The sequence below is a fragment of the Protopterus annectens genome, chromosome 11.part0 (assembly GCF_019279795.1).
Source record: "Protopterus annectens isolate FY-2018-M chromosome 11.part0, PAN1.0, whole genome shotgun sequence".
NCBI classification, from domain to species: domain Eukaryota; kingdom Metazoa; phylum Chordata; order Ceratodontiformes; family Protopteridae; genus Protopterus; species Protopterus annectens.
In genome coordinates this window covers 901527226-901543022 of record NC_056745.1, presented here as the reverse complement: position 1 = coordinate 901543022, position 15797 = coordinate 901527226, and positions in this window count along the sequence as shown.

The window sequence follows — 15797 nt, the reverse complement described above, 5'->3', positions numbered from 1 at the left end:
GGATTAATACTTAGTTAAAGAGTTGATTAGAAGTGTATGAAGGAGTGAAAGGAAAGGGTTACTTAAGTGTAAGAATGTCAAGGCAGGTATATGGCTATTCTCAGCAGTAGATAAATTTATGGGTCTACCTGAAAACGTCGACAATGCAGAATGCCGACAACGAGAACATCGACACCAGAAGATCGACAATGGAGAAGACCGACAGTTGAGTATCCCGACGCTGAGAACACCGACATGTTAAGGTAAGTGTGTGATAGGGACGGACGTTAGGGTCAGGATGTGGGTAAGGTAAGTGTGTGATAGTGATGGAGTTTAGGTTTAGGGGCGGGTTAAGTGAGTTAGGGTTAGGGTGCGGGTAAGGTAAGTGTGCGATAGTGATGGACTTGAGGGTTAGGGGTGGATTAAGTGAGTTAGGGTTAGGGTGCGGGTAAGGTAAGTGTGCAATAGTGACGGACCTTAAGGTTAGGGTTTGGGTTAAGGTTGGTGCATAGATAATTGTGTTTGTAAGGTTTAGTGTAGGTTTTTAAGGTTTTTGTGTGTGTGTTTTTAGGGAAAGGTATTTGTTTTGTTGTTTGTCGGGATTTTGGTTTGTCGGGCATGTGAAGTTTCGTGTTTTTGAACTTTTTTTTTCGGTGTTTTCGTGTTGGTTATCTCATTGGTGCTTTGCTTTGTCTGTGTTTTCAGGTAGACCCAAATTTATATGTGATGTGTTAGGTTACATTAGCATTTACTAGTTTTGTTCACTGATTATAGTATGAATAATGCTATGTAGTGATTAAGTAGTTTTTAACTTTGTTGGAATATTTTAAAGTTGGTTTCTGTTCTAAGTTCTAGGGGATGGAGTACCATAGTTTTGATGTGTAAACTGAATATAGTGAATTGCCAAAGTGATTGTTGGACTTAGTGGTATCATTGTATCCTAGTGGTATCACTGTATTCTTCAGCAAGCACGATGCTCCCTGCAACTATCATAATGACAATATACCCTTGAAAATTGACCCAGCAGTGAGGGATCTGGGGACCCATGTGGACAACTAGCTGTCATTCAATCAACATGTATCCACTGTATAAGGAAGTACTTTTTAATTGCTCAACTTATTAGTAATGGTATGAAATTTAGGTTAAAGCAGGTGATCATTCATACCTCTTGACTTTAAAGCACAAGAAACCTGCACAAAGCCAAACATAATGGGTGTACAGAAGTCCAAAAATAGGGACAGATTTTAAATATTGCTTTTATAAACTTTGAATGTTGAAATAACAAGTTTTGTGTTAGCATGCATTTGCTGAAGGATACGAAGTCTGAAACTTAAATGTGTATCATTATTCAGTGACTTCAGTCTCTAATGATTTGCCAGAAAATCATAGATTTTATGAGGAACAGACCAAAAATATGAGGCATACTTCTGGACAGTGTGTAAAAATCTGGAGAGTTGATAGGTATCTAATAATTTCCCTATATTTTGTACTCCCGACTCATACTTCAGTATAACGTCCCCTTCGATAAGTACTTGTCCAAATACCTAACACAACTCGAGTTACTCTCACTAAGAAATTAAAGGGCCTAAATCACAAAAGCTACACTGATCATGTGAAAGTCCTGTCCCTCTTTTCAGTATTTTACAGGCTACTGAGGGGCAATCTCTGTCTCGCTTACAGAGTCTTTACTGACCTTATCCTTTCAGCTCTACTGTACATCCACAAGTACAATAGTGGCAGAAACATGCACTAAGGAGATCGCTATGTCTTCTACAACTTAAGTGGAATATGTTGGAGGGATAGGTATGTCTCACAGAGAATAGAATAGAATACCATTTCTCTGAAATTGTCTTCTTCTCCATGTAAAGCAAAGTATGCCTCTTACTCTATTCAAATGTATTCTGGATGAATGGATGGGAAACTTCACGTTCCTCCTTATGGACAGGGTAACATGTAAATGTGTACCTGCCCCTGGGTTATTCATAACCCATATTAAAAATATTTAGGGCTAGAAACTTATTGGGAATGCATGGCAAGGCTTCTGAAATCCTCACGGATGATTAGCCTAAAGCATAACTATGAACCTATGTAGTGGCAATCTTGGGATCTGAGTATTCTCATTGGAATATAGTTCACAATGATGCTACTAATACCTGGACATTAACTTGTAGTTTTCAGATGGACATAACTCCGATAGATTTGAAGTTCTAGCTACTGATTTTATTGAATGGTAAAACAATATGCGTTTCATTAGGTAGTTTAGTGGCAAATTTAGCAATCTTATTATAACATCTTTCCAGTTTGATTAATGATATTTTATATAGCCTTGTTAACATGGGGACAGCCTACGGTGAGATTAGCAATAAAAGAGTAATAAAGGGGTTTGTGCACCAGTCAGTTGAGCTTGTGGAGTGAGTTAAGGTTTAACTTTATATAACATGTTTTAAATGGCTACTAAGTCTTCTATGCTATCTGGATTGCATGGTTTAAGTACTATAATGTATTGAAAGATTATTATTTTGTTTTATTATTTTATTTTATTTACTTTTGTTTGTCATGAAAGTCCACCTTGTATGTTTATTAGTGCTTAATTACTTACTTCAACTTCTAGTATGGCAAAATACTTTACATGATGTATCCATGTAAGTTTGCTGCCCTCTAGCTGTCCCATTCTTACTGTTCTGTGACTTTTTGCGTCACACTTATACTTTTGACCATGGCTGAAATGCCCCATGAATAAATAATAATTTCATAAAGCCTTCTACATGGTATAGTAGACCTTAGTCCACTCCCCATCCAAGTAAACACCATGGGCATCAAAGACCCTTAGGCTATTCACAATGGAACTTTCAACAAGGCATCAGATTTACTAATAAACATTACAGTCTGCTGTTACACCAGCGGTGTGTTATCACTGACATATGAAAATTATGCAATTAAGTTTTACAATCAGCTGCACACATATCTCAAAATTCAAACTTCCACTGTTTTTGTTCTCATTCTATATTTAACCATTTAGCTTTCTGAATGATGATATTGCACTTTATTCCCCTTGAACCTTGGTGCAGAGAGTATAATTCTGACTCCAATATCGACTGACTTATTATGTCTGACAAAGCAAATTTTGTCTCTATTTTTTTCTCCTCTTAATACTTTAAACTTTTAGTATGCTAGTATCTGTACTACTTTCTTATCATTTGTTAAATATGTTTCATGTAGGTCCAGTTCAAATAATCAGGAAAACATTAATTATGACAGTTATGGGGTTGCAGAAATCAAAATCCCCACTACACTGGGAAAAAATGAAACCTAGGTAAAAAAAAAAAACTAAACTTTTTTGATGAATTGCATTTTTGATAATTTTGTCTCTAATCTGTTTCAGATATGTGGCTATTAGAGCCCATAATAGTTGTAGTGATTAATTATCTGTGTGACCCCTAAATGAACATTGCAGAAAGGTAATTTGTGCAGAGATGGCACAGTTACAAGCTGCCTTTGTGTGCAGCTGGTAGTGCAATCAGCATTCTGCTCAGGGTCAGCATGGATAAACTGGAACTGTTTATTGAAAATCACCTGAGCAGAAAGTTTGTGCAATTCAGAGTCAAGTGTATGGGGTTATAAATGTGGTAATAGCCAGTGACATGCTTCAGGAAAGATGCAAAGAAATAAAATGATATCATAACAGACTATATTGAGGTGGAATCAGGCCAGTTTATGTCTTTTTGCAGAAAGCAATCTCATTCTAAATGCTGTAGATGCCAAACCAATACTGGAACTTCAGAAAGCAGGGTATTTATGTAAACTATGTGCAATTGCTTAGTAGACCCGCAGAGGATAAGTAGATCTAAACTATTTAACTATATATATATATATATATATATATATATATACTATATAGATATATATCTATATATATATATATAATTATATGTATATATATATATATATATATATATATATAAAATTTATATATTTATATATATATATATATATATATATATATATATATATATATATATATATATATATATATATATATATATATATATACAAACACACACGCACATTTTGTGTGGTTGTGTGTGTGTGTATACACACATATATATATATATATATATATATATATATATATGGCTCTATGTGAGATGATCGAATTTTCAGCAACTTGAAATTCATTCTGATGAGTCCATATGATCGAGTTTCTGAAAACTAGAACATAAAAAAAAAAAAAACACAAAAAACACAAAAATCTACTTTTTTTTACATTTATGCATGGGTGGAAGCCACTCTGCACCCCCCACACCCCCTGCAAATTATACATACCAACTTTGAGATCACACTACAGTGTAGAAAAGGGTAAATTTAATGATCCTCACTGTACTGCAATCTCCATTTAAAAGCTTTGAATTTTCAGAAACTTGATCATATGGTTTTGACCATATGAATTTCAAGTTTTTGAAAACTTGATCAACTGATAGGGATCCATGTAGTTATATGGATCCCATTAAGAAACTTGACTTTTCAAAAAGTCGAATTTCATATGGTCAAAACCGTATGATCAACTTTTTGGAAAGTTAGCCTTCAGAAAACAACAAAAATCTACATTTTTTGCCCACCTGCACCCCCCACACCCCCTGCATATTATATGTATCAACTCCATGACTGCACTACAGTGGGAAAAGGGTAAATTCCCTGATGCCCACTGTACAGCGATCTCCATATGGGCTTGATCATATGAGATTCGACTTTCTGAAGAGTCAAGCTTCTGAATGGGATCCAGTACATACATGCATATGCATATACATATACATATACATATACACAAAAGCATATAAGCAATCAAGCAATCCTAATGCACTTTTCTGGGGCAGGCCGCCTGGACTGAAACTATATCATATAATTCGTCACAGCATACAGAATAAAAGAACAGGCCTGCATAGCTGGATTTCTCATTACACCCTGACATAACTGGGGCAACTGAAACCTAGCTTTAAATCACATAGAAAAGACGACAAAATACTGCCTCTTGTCTACAACATTGATTGTAATGATCATACTAGTAAAAGAGTCTAGCCATTTTATATTCAACAACTTTGAACCTTGCTGTGCACCCCACAGAAATGCCAATCATTAGTAATGTTGAAATCTTAGTAACCACACTTAAAACTAACACAAAAAATGAATATGTATAGCAACACAATATCTGCTAGTGTAGACAAATCAACAGAACATGTTATATTGGCTAAATATATCTCTTATACAAAAAAAAAATAGATTACCTTAATACTGGTTGACCTAAGTGTATTCATAAATCTGTTCACTCCAGCATCAACCTAAATGGATTAACAAAGTTAATACATATGACCATAAGAATAGATAAAAGTTACCAGAAAAGAAATTATTCTGGACAAGATACTGACAAGAGTTGACACCAAAATTATCCATGTGGGAATTATGCTTGAAACAATTAATGATTAGAATCTGGACTTCTCCATGTGTAAACACAGTAAAATTAAAAGAATAACCCAATATAAAACAGTTAACAATGCAACCAGATTTAATAAGGAATCTTTCATGTCTATCCTTAAACATAGGAACTAATACCTATGAAAAAACTGCATTTAGATAAGGCAGTAACTCACTTCAACAAAACTTTCCTCTCCATATTAAAGTACCTTGCACCTTAATGCAGGAAATGATTCATGCACAACAGCAATAAAGCATGGAAAAATGGCATTTATCAAAAATAACAAACAATCTGCAACAATATTGACACGTGTGAAACTTGACTGAATACAATTCTAAAGGTTTAGCAAAACAGCTATGCTACTCTACAGGGAGTCCGAATGAAGAGATGATGAAATCAACATGAAAAGGAAATAGAAGTAATATTGATGAACTGAAAATCGAACAGAATTTATACTTAAGTCTTGATGAGTACCTTCATGTGATGAACCCTGTTTTCACAAAATTTCACCAAGATGACAGTGATATCTAAACTGTATGTTATAGAGCATATATCATGGAGAGAGAGTTAGGTTAAAAAATAAAAAAACTCAGTTGGGTGCACTAGTACCAGGATAAAAAAGTGTCCAAATCTGGTGTGCACAGTAGTGACAGGACTGGGAAAAAATGTCAGTGTAGAATCCTCAAGACACATAAACATTTCTACAGTGGGGTAAGTCCAGGATCAGGAGGAGGATGGCATCCCTGTTGTAGAAGGAAGTAGTAGTCAACAAAAATCACAAAAATTGATACGCCAGAAAAGGCACATAAAGATGATAGAGTGGACTATTGAGGATAAGAAAGAAATGATGTATTATTACCTTTATGCAAGAAGTTTAGAATTTCCAGATCTTCTCATCTTACGAATTTGAATTTCAGTTATCTCACATTTCGATCTACTGAAGTAGATCCGATATAACAGATGTAACTAGGATATATTACTTTGCAGCTAAATTTGATAAAGTCTTACCATAACAATATAGAACAATACAGGAATGGAAGGAAGAAATAAAATGCTCTTATGGAAGAATCAGATAGCGAAAACTATAAAGCATTTGAGACAAGAAGTGTCACTGTTAGAAGAATATAGAAGAGGGAACAGATCAACAAAAATATTTAGAACGATAGATGTGGTAAAAGCAATGTACAGCATCAGGACAGATCAGGCTCAATCATACACTATTGCAAATAATAAACTAAAGATATCACCGCAGGCTGAAAAACGTTGGAGATATGCAGATAAATATAAAGACAAAGTACAAAATAAGCAATTCATTGATGACCCCAAAATGTTTTATAGAGAACTGGGGGAAAAAAAGCAAAAGGAAAAAAATACACCCCCCAAAAAAGAAGAACTAGACACACACATTTTGGATACATTTTTATGACCTTCTGGAACATAACAAAGATGCTGAATATATTGAAATTTTAAAAGAAACAGTAAGGAGTTCAAATGTACCGGATATGAATTGAAGAAATGGCCAGAAAAATTGAAACAAAATTAAGAAAGGCTCCTAAATGGAAACCCCAGCCCAGGTTCAATACCTAACTTCTGGATAAGTTTTAACAACTTTACACAAAGATTTAGCTCTGAGTAAGAATTACTTACATGAATATTCTGAACAGACACCAACCTGGTTAACAAGAAAACAATACTCCACCTTAAGAGTGAACCTGTAAGCCATCCTCCAAACTATAGACTGATAACTTACTTTCTAATGATGTATAAACTGTAATTGATGCAGTCAGAGTTTATAGTCATTTAGAAGAAAATTCAGTCATGGAAAAAGAACAAAAATGTAATAAAAAAGTCATAGGGAGCAAAGGATCTTTTGCTGTTAAATAAAGCCATAATACTGAATTGCAAAAAGGGGAAGAATCTAAGTATGGCATGCATAGTTTACAAAAACACATTTGACAGCATCCCACATTCATGGATAAAAGAGTGCTTACAGATGTATAACACACACCCAACACTGATCATTTATATTACAGTAACCCTGAAACACCCAATCAAAGGGTAAATTATATTACCAGAGATAAAAATTCAAAGGGGGGTATTCCAGGGTGATTCTTTGTCACCACTGTTATTCTCTCTTGCCCTTATTCCATTAAGCTGTTTAACAGGTTAGGTATTGTTTACAATTTGCCTCCCAGAAAACAACGTCACTTAAAGACATATATATCATCTATTTCTTTTGGATGACTTAAAACTTCATCAGATGAGGATTTGAAAGCACAGCTGCAAGTGATTAAAACTTTGTCAGATGATATAAGAATGACATTTGGTCTTAATAAATGTGCAAAAATAACATTAAAAGCAGGAAAGCTGCAATACCAAGGAAATATCAGTCTAGGACAGGAATATGATTTAGATGAACTTGCGCAGGAGGGAGTGTGTAAATATTTGGGCATTGATGAAGGAACAGCAATAAAACATGAAAAAATGAGAATCAAACTCAATAAGGAATACTTCAGAAGACTAAAACTAATATTGAAAACAGCCTTGAGATTCAGGGACAAAGTCCAGGCTATAAACCAATTTGTTCAATCACCTCAGACAAGGAAAATGGACCAACTCCAACAACAGGAACCACAATAAGCACTGACAAACAAAAGAAAGAATATAAGGAGAAGGAATCAGAAGAGGAGGAAAGAAATGTGGAAATGCCATAAATGTAGTGGCAAGTATGGAGATCTCCTGGAACAACCTCATGTTCAGCAGGATTTGATGCAGGAAGGTGAGTTAAAGCCAAAAGACAAAAGGTTAATGATGGCAGGCTAGGATAATGAACTATATACAAGCTGGTTTGCAAAGTCCATTGAACATGGAGAAATAGACAAATGTACGTTTTGTAAAACAAGAATTTGCAAGAGTTGTACACCTTGTTGCTGGTTATGGTACACACATAGCAGAAGGCCTGTACACTATAAGGCACAATAGTATGGCAAGACTGTTGCATTAGGGATTGTGCAAACAGTACAATAAGGAAGTAGCTGAGAAGCATTGGAAACATGAACCACAAAACATTATAGAGAATGATGAAGCACATATCACATTAGATCACCCATAACCAACAGCTCAAAAATAGATATGATAAAACCAGAGATTGTAGTCCATAAAAAAGACAAAAGTAGCAATGATCATAGAAATTGCCACAACTAGTGACTGCAGTGTCTCATGTACAGATATACAAGTACATTTTTAAAAGATCAGGATTTTCAGGCAGGAATGAGAGCCATGTGGAAGAATGATACCCAGGCACTTCAAACAGTAGTAGGATCAATGGGTCTAATTAGAAAAAAAAATACAGTAATAATTAGATATACTACCAATACATGTAACTCCATATAAATTGCAGGATTCAGTTCTGGGCACATTGTGGGTGCTGCGAAGAATACTTTTGGCTAACATCAAAGACTGAAACAATACTAATTTCATGAACTTTAATTATACTCTGACTTATGAACGGGGTCCATTCTCACCATGGAATTAGAAACCTAAAAGACTTGGAGAAATTAAAAGCAGAAAACCATAGTAAAACTCCATAACAGTTTTGCCCAACAATCAATAAACATACAACCCTGCCTTTTCACAGATGAGACAAACTGTAACAGAATGCAGATTTCATCAACATTACGTAAATTCTGCTAACTCCCCTTAATAAACCTAATTTATCCAACATAGCAGTAAGTGATTCAGATGGTGTCATTACTTCCTTCTCCCTTACCACAACTCCTACAGGAACAATAAAAATACTCAAAATGTAGATCCCACCATTTTTGCAGCAGACGACCTCCCCAACACAATTTGTTAAAATATCTGCAAAAGCAATAGTATACATAGCACCTATACTTATCAGTCATTCTGTCCAAGAAACTATAGTCCCAAACTCTGGAAATAATCCTACCTTGGCAAATCTGTAGAGCTAGCAACTACAGACCTTTAGCCATCTTGTCCCCTCTATCTAAAATACTTGGAAAATGTATTCACTTACAGTTCATGAACTACCCAATACAGAGCAAATTGGTTTCCTCAACACAGAATGGAAAAAAACTGCATTACCAACATTCATAAACTATTTTCTTAAAAGAAGAAAACAAGGTGAAATGACTGTATACCCTTTTCTACACCCAATCAAAGCATTTGATACAATTTCACATCCCATACTATTTTCTAGGCACAAATAAGTGGACCTTACAAACAGCATTGTTTGGATTGGGGTGCTGCAATCCTGAGTGCATCATCATTTGGATGAGATGTTAAACTGAGGCCCCATCTGCCTGAGTTGGTTGCAGCTCAAGTGGATGTAAAAGATCCCAGGGCACCTATCGAAAAGAGTATGTGAAGTTCCCAGATGCCCTAGTACTATAAATACAATCTCAGACCTCACCTGAAAAGAGGCTTCTAGCCAATGGGACTTACCCGGCCAACAAAGGACAAATAAATAAATACGTAAGTAAATAAATAAGTAAATAGATAAATAAATATTCCCTTAGCCACTGAACACAGTGTGTACAATGGGCAGATGAGCTGTCAGCTCCTCAGCACACAATTAGATGCGACACAAAATTTAATATTAAGACCATGACTACTTAGTGCATTTATAACTAACATGTATACAGCTTCTCTCTAGCAAATAACATCCTATATACAGCTGATTGAACACTAGCATGTGCAGCCTCTTCAGTTCAATATATCCAAGATGATCTATAGCATTCCTTTACAAAAATTAAAAACTAGCTAGCGAAATATAAACTGTTTCTAAATCCCAAGAAAACTAAACTCCATCACGGCATACTACTACAGCTTAAAAACATTATCAGTCACTAATACTAGTGATGTTATTTACTATGTGGGTAAGTTATGTACTATGTGGGTATGACCACTAGACAATTAATAAATCGTATCAGGGAACATGTATATGCCATCAATAGAAAGGATGACAGAAATACTCTTGCCAAGCATGTATTGAAAGAAGGGAATGAGCATGTGTTTAAATTTTTGGTTTTGGAGCTTGGCAAAATGACAGGAAGAGATGGTGATGTTAAGACCCACAATGAGTGCTTAGAAATTAAATGGATATATAACTTGGCTGCAAATAGAGGCAAGGGTTTAAACTGTAGTGTTTCCTTAAAACCTGCACTGAGATCTAGGGCTTTAAGGTAATTGAGCCTATTAAGTGTTTAATTACTATCTTATAAAATCATGGTGGATTGTGTGCATGGTAGATCTGATGAAGCAACATTTGTTGCGAAAGCACTCATCTCACTTGTTTCCTTTGGATTTACTGTGGATTTTATCGTGTTTCATTATTTTTTATTTTTATTAAAGAGTACTTCTGCTACACACTGGACTTTGTCATTTTCCAGTACCTACTTTCCTGTCAACCAGTGTGCTCAAAACTGTTTATATTCTTCTTTGTTCTTTCTAAATTTGTTGAAAGCAGCTTCTACAGTTTATATCACACACTTAGATCAATATTCGATCTTCATATTCAAAATGCTGTTCAAAAATCTGAAACCAGGACTTCTTTATTAAGTCAAACATTTTCTTTCAGAGCATGCACATAAGACTGTAGCTCAAACTTATATATTCTCTCATCTTCTGTTAGTCCCAAATTTGACTAACCTACAGCTAACCAAATATTGTTATAATAAGACTGCAAAATTTGCAATTAACTACATAAACCAAATATATCACAGTGTTGCACTTCAGTCCCTTAACTGACTGGAGTTATCTAATGTATTAGCCTACAACTACCCACAACATCCTCTACAGCCCAGACAGACAGTCTGCCACCAGTTATTAAACTGATACTCACCTCACAGAGAACTGCATTCACTAAGCCAACACTTACTGCTTACTGAAAAATCTAAAAATCATAACACCTAAACTCTGTATACATTGCTAAACTGTGAAACCCTCTCCGGACAGACATCAGGAAAATTAGTATCTCTTCTAATATTTAAAAGTCTCGTCAAAAAAATACCTGTCAATGAAATGACTGTTCACCTGTAACAAGCCCATTAATAAGTCTCTTTCTTATTCTAATAATTTCCTTTTAATATTTTAAAATCACATAGGTTCATAGGTTCATAGCTGTTTATTAGGCTAATGACCACAAGGGCCTTTTTAAGCCTAACCATGCATCCCAAATCTCTGACAAGTTCTGGTACCCTTGATAAGTGTAAGCAGAGGCTTGGGAGGTGAAGCATTTACAAGCAGGGACCTCAGAGATGAACCATTTACAGGTAGCCTGTGTCCATTAGAGACATGGGTGCCAAGCTAGGAATGAATTTCCTGTCCCCATCCAATTGTCCAAGTTACACTTGAATTGGCTTTGGGAGGAACTCTGCTTCACATGGATAGGGAGCCTGTTCCAGAGCTGGTGCAGTCTCTTGGATACATACCTGTCTCTCCAGCAGGTCCTATTTATAACGCAGGCAAGGTTTAAGTCTTTTGAATGGTTAATTCTGGTGCTGTTTGTTTTATGGACATGCAGGAGTTCCATCAGAGTGGGGTCTGACAACGCCCTGTATGCCAGGCACAGATCTCCCCTCAACAGCTTGTGGGAGACAGAATACAGGGATAGGGCCTTGAGGTGGTCTGCATAGGACATTTTACTTATGCCCTGTATTAGTTCAGTGAAGAAGCTCTATGGATGTTGCATTTGTTGGATATGCCTGGTTAGGTACATACCAAAGGGGGCATTTGTACTCAATGATTGGTCTGATGAGAGCTGAATACAGTGGAATAATGACTGCCTTGGACCTAGATGCCATACCTTTGTTTATAAGTTGTGCAACATAGAATGATTTCCTCACCACTGTGTACATGTGATGGTCAAAGGATAGATTGTTGTCTATGTGTGTCCCTAAGACCCTTACTACTGGGTCATCTCTAAGGGGTGTGTTGTCAATGTGATAGTTACCAGGGGTGGATGACTTCCCAAAGGATACTGTTATGCATTTCTTGGCATTTAGTTTTAGTCCATGGCTCTGACACCAGTTGTTTGCCTGTGCCAGTCCTTCCTGGAGAGCATTGGCTTTCGTTGTGGAATTCAATGACAGTTCCTAATTTGTAGTCACCTGCAAATTTAGTCAGACAGAGGCCATTTACATTGGTTTTGACTTCAGAGAAGTAAATGCCAAAAAGGAGCGGTCCAAAGACTGGTCCCTGAGGGACACCACTTGTGACTGGCCTCTTTGTAGAGGTGGACTCCTCAATTCTAACTTCATGGGTCCTGGCTGTGAGTCAGTTGACTATCCACTGGGGTGGACACCTAACTTCCTGAGTTTGTCAACAATGCCCGAGTCGGGTATTGTGTCAAATGCTTTGGGCAGGTCAAGGCAGGCAGTGTGAGCTATTTTGCCCTCATCTATTGCTTTGGTGACCTTCTCAAAGAAGTCCACCATGTTGAGTAGGCATGATGTGCCCTTGATGAAACCGAACTGGGTTGGGTCCAGTGTCTGGAGGTCTACTATATCATTATTTATAATTCCATTGTTAATTCTTTCCATGGCTTTGCATATAAGACTAGTGAGACTTATGGGTCTGTAGATTCCATGGTCTGTAGATGGCCCGCCTTTGTGCAGAGGGATAACTGTTGCTGTTCTCCATTCATGAGGCATGAAGCCTGCTTGGAGGCTACAGTTAAATAGCAATTCCAGATGGCCTTATAGGTCATGTTTCATGCTATTTAGACGGCAGCCTCAGATATTGTCTGGGCCCACTGATGCAGTATTCTAAGCCTTGGAGAGAGAATTAAGGACCTATTCCCTAGTTATAGCGGGGTATGTCATATTTGATGTATTTCCTGAGAGAAAGTTGGGGGGAGAGAGGGGTAAAGTTGAAGCTGAATTTGTCAGCCAGTAGGTTTGCTATATCTTTTGAAACATTTATCACAAGAGCAAGGAATGCATTTAGAAGCTGCCTTTTCCCCATTTTACTGAACCTTTCAGAATATAAAAATCATACCTATCAACAAAACAATCCTGCCCCTGTAACAACACCATTATTGAGTTGCATCCTTATGCAACAAAGTCAGGTAAGGATCATAAATCCTCACCTACTATCTCCTGTGCTAATTTTTTCATGTGAATAACTTTTTGGATAAGATATGCATATGCTGTATGTGCTCTCTATGAATTAAGACTTTAGTGTGACTTTTGACATAACATGTAAAATAATGCTGAACATTCTTCAGATATATATGACTTTAACATGCTGTAAATACTGTATAGTGAACTTAACATGGTGATCAACTGTTAAATTATGCATAGCTCAATGTCGTGAAGTACATTTTTATTTTTAACTGTTACTAATTGCCTGTACACATGTGTGCAATGTGAAACTTCACCCCCAGGTCTCTGCTGAAAAGAGACTTTCCCTGTTTAAACTTTCCTGGTAAGCAAAGGCAAATAAATGATAACTAGATAAGGATAAGTAGCATTTACTATGCCAATAACTATTTTATAAGTATAATTTTCAAAGAGCGGGATGTGACATGGTTACTTGACTGTTCATCTAAATCTGTGTTATTTATAGAAAATGTGGAAAAACAAAGGGTGTTGAGGCACGCATACATTGCTTATTAACGCTGAAGCAGTAGTAAATATGATGCATTTATGAAAAATTACTGTATAATATGTGACATACCTGAACTTTTATCCTCACAGGTGAGGAAGCCATAAGTAAGGGCAGTGGAGGTGTAGTACAGTGAGGGCAAGTTATGTATATTACCTGCATCTCCTCTGTTATTGTATTTGATTTGTGTTTTGTTCTGACAGGTTCAATAAAATAGGGAAAATGCAGCTTCTGAATACATTCCTTACTTCTGTGATCAATGTTTCAGCATAAAGGAGCAAGACAGAGAAGTACAAATCAATAAAACAAAAATCAAAACACACAGTATGTTATAAATCAACACCATCAATAATGATGCTAACTGGAAAGTCCTCGGTACCTTTAAGTGGTTTCTGCATCGTCCATGGCTAATACAATATTGCTCAGTGCTCACTTGCAAAACACTGTGTTGTGTGAGATAGCTGCCCTTCCACTGTATATATTGTATTGCTCTTATCTAAGCAGAAGCACCAAACTTCCAAGGCAGCTGATGCCTCTCTGAAATTACACTGCTGATACAGAGATGGTTATTAAAGGTTTAGGTTTCATACAGAATTTCATAGTTTCTGATAGGATAATCAAAAGTAATACAAGGAAACACACAGATTAAATGTTTTGTATGTGTTCCACTAGTTGAATATGGGTTTATTATTTTAAATAACAAATTCCAGGAAAGATTTTTCTCACTTGAATCATTCTGTAAAGCAAAAGTGTATGTTCTTTTGCTTGCTGCATAAGTAGTACATTGAATATTTTTTTATATTTTGGGAGTCATGTCACGCTTTTCATTGTGCATCATATCAATTACATGGTGCAATTGATTTATTTTAGCTTGTCCAGGTCTTTACTGGGTGACAGGAGCTTCATGTGAGGTAACTCCACATATGTATATGATGTAGGGCTGGTTCAGAATACTTGTGTTATTGTTCACAAGCATATTTGATAAAGCTGTGGTGAATGCAGGCATAAAGAACATTCTAATCCAGTCGTCTCAAGTACTGCATTAGAACTACATCATGGGATAAATCATTAATTCTTAGACTTTGCAGATCTGTGATGAGCTTGCCTCAGGCCACAAAAAAAAGCTCTTGAGCCTACCCTGGAGATCAGATGATCTTGGGCCTCCCTGTGCAAAAACAGCAGCTCTTACTTGTACTGTTGAACAAAAAAAAAATCGTTCTTTGAGTAACTGAGTGATATTTTTCAAAGCATTGCATAACCTGACTCATCAAAAAAAAGTTATGTTTAACTCAATCAATTTCCTATATCACACTGAACAAGAAACAAAAAATGCACATTAATGCAGAAATAATTTGCTAAAATACAAACAGGAAAAATATGCAAAATGGCAAAAAGAAAGGTGAGTGATAAATGGTCTGCAATGATAATACATGAAGAAGGCTATAACCTCTGTTAAGGGGTAGAGTCTAGGGAAAAGAGATGTTAAAGAGGGTTGAGGCATGGGCTATTGGCAGTCTAAAACTCCTACCAGTGGATTTTACGTACACATGAAACAAAAGAAAAATAATAAATACCACTTAATTTACAAACATGTTTACAGAAACACAGATACTTATGGATGCACACACACTGACTGACACATACAGATAACACGTAAAATAATATGTCTGCTGTCAGCTAGAAGCAAATAGATAATTTAGGAAGTAATGAGTTTTCTATATAT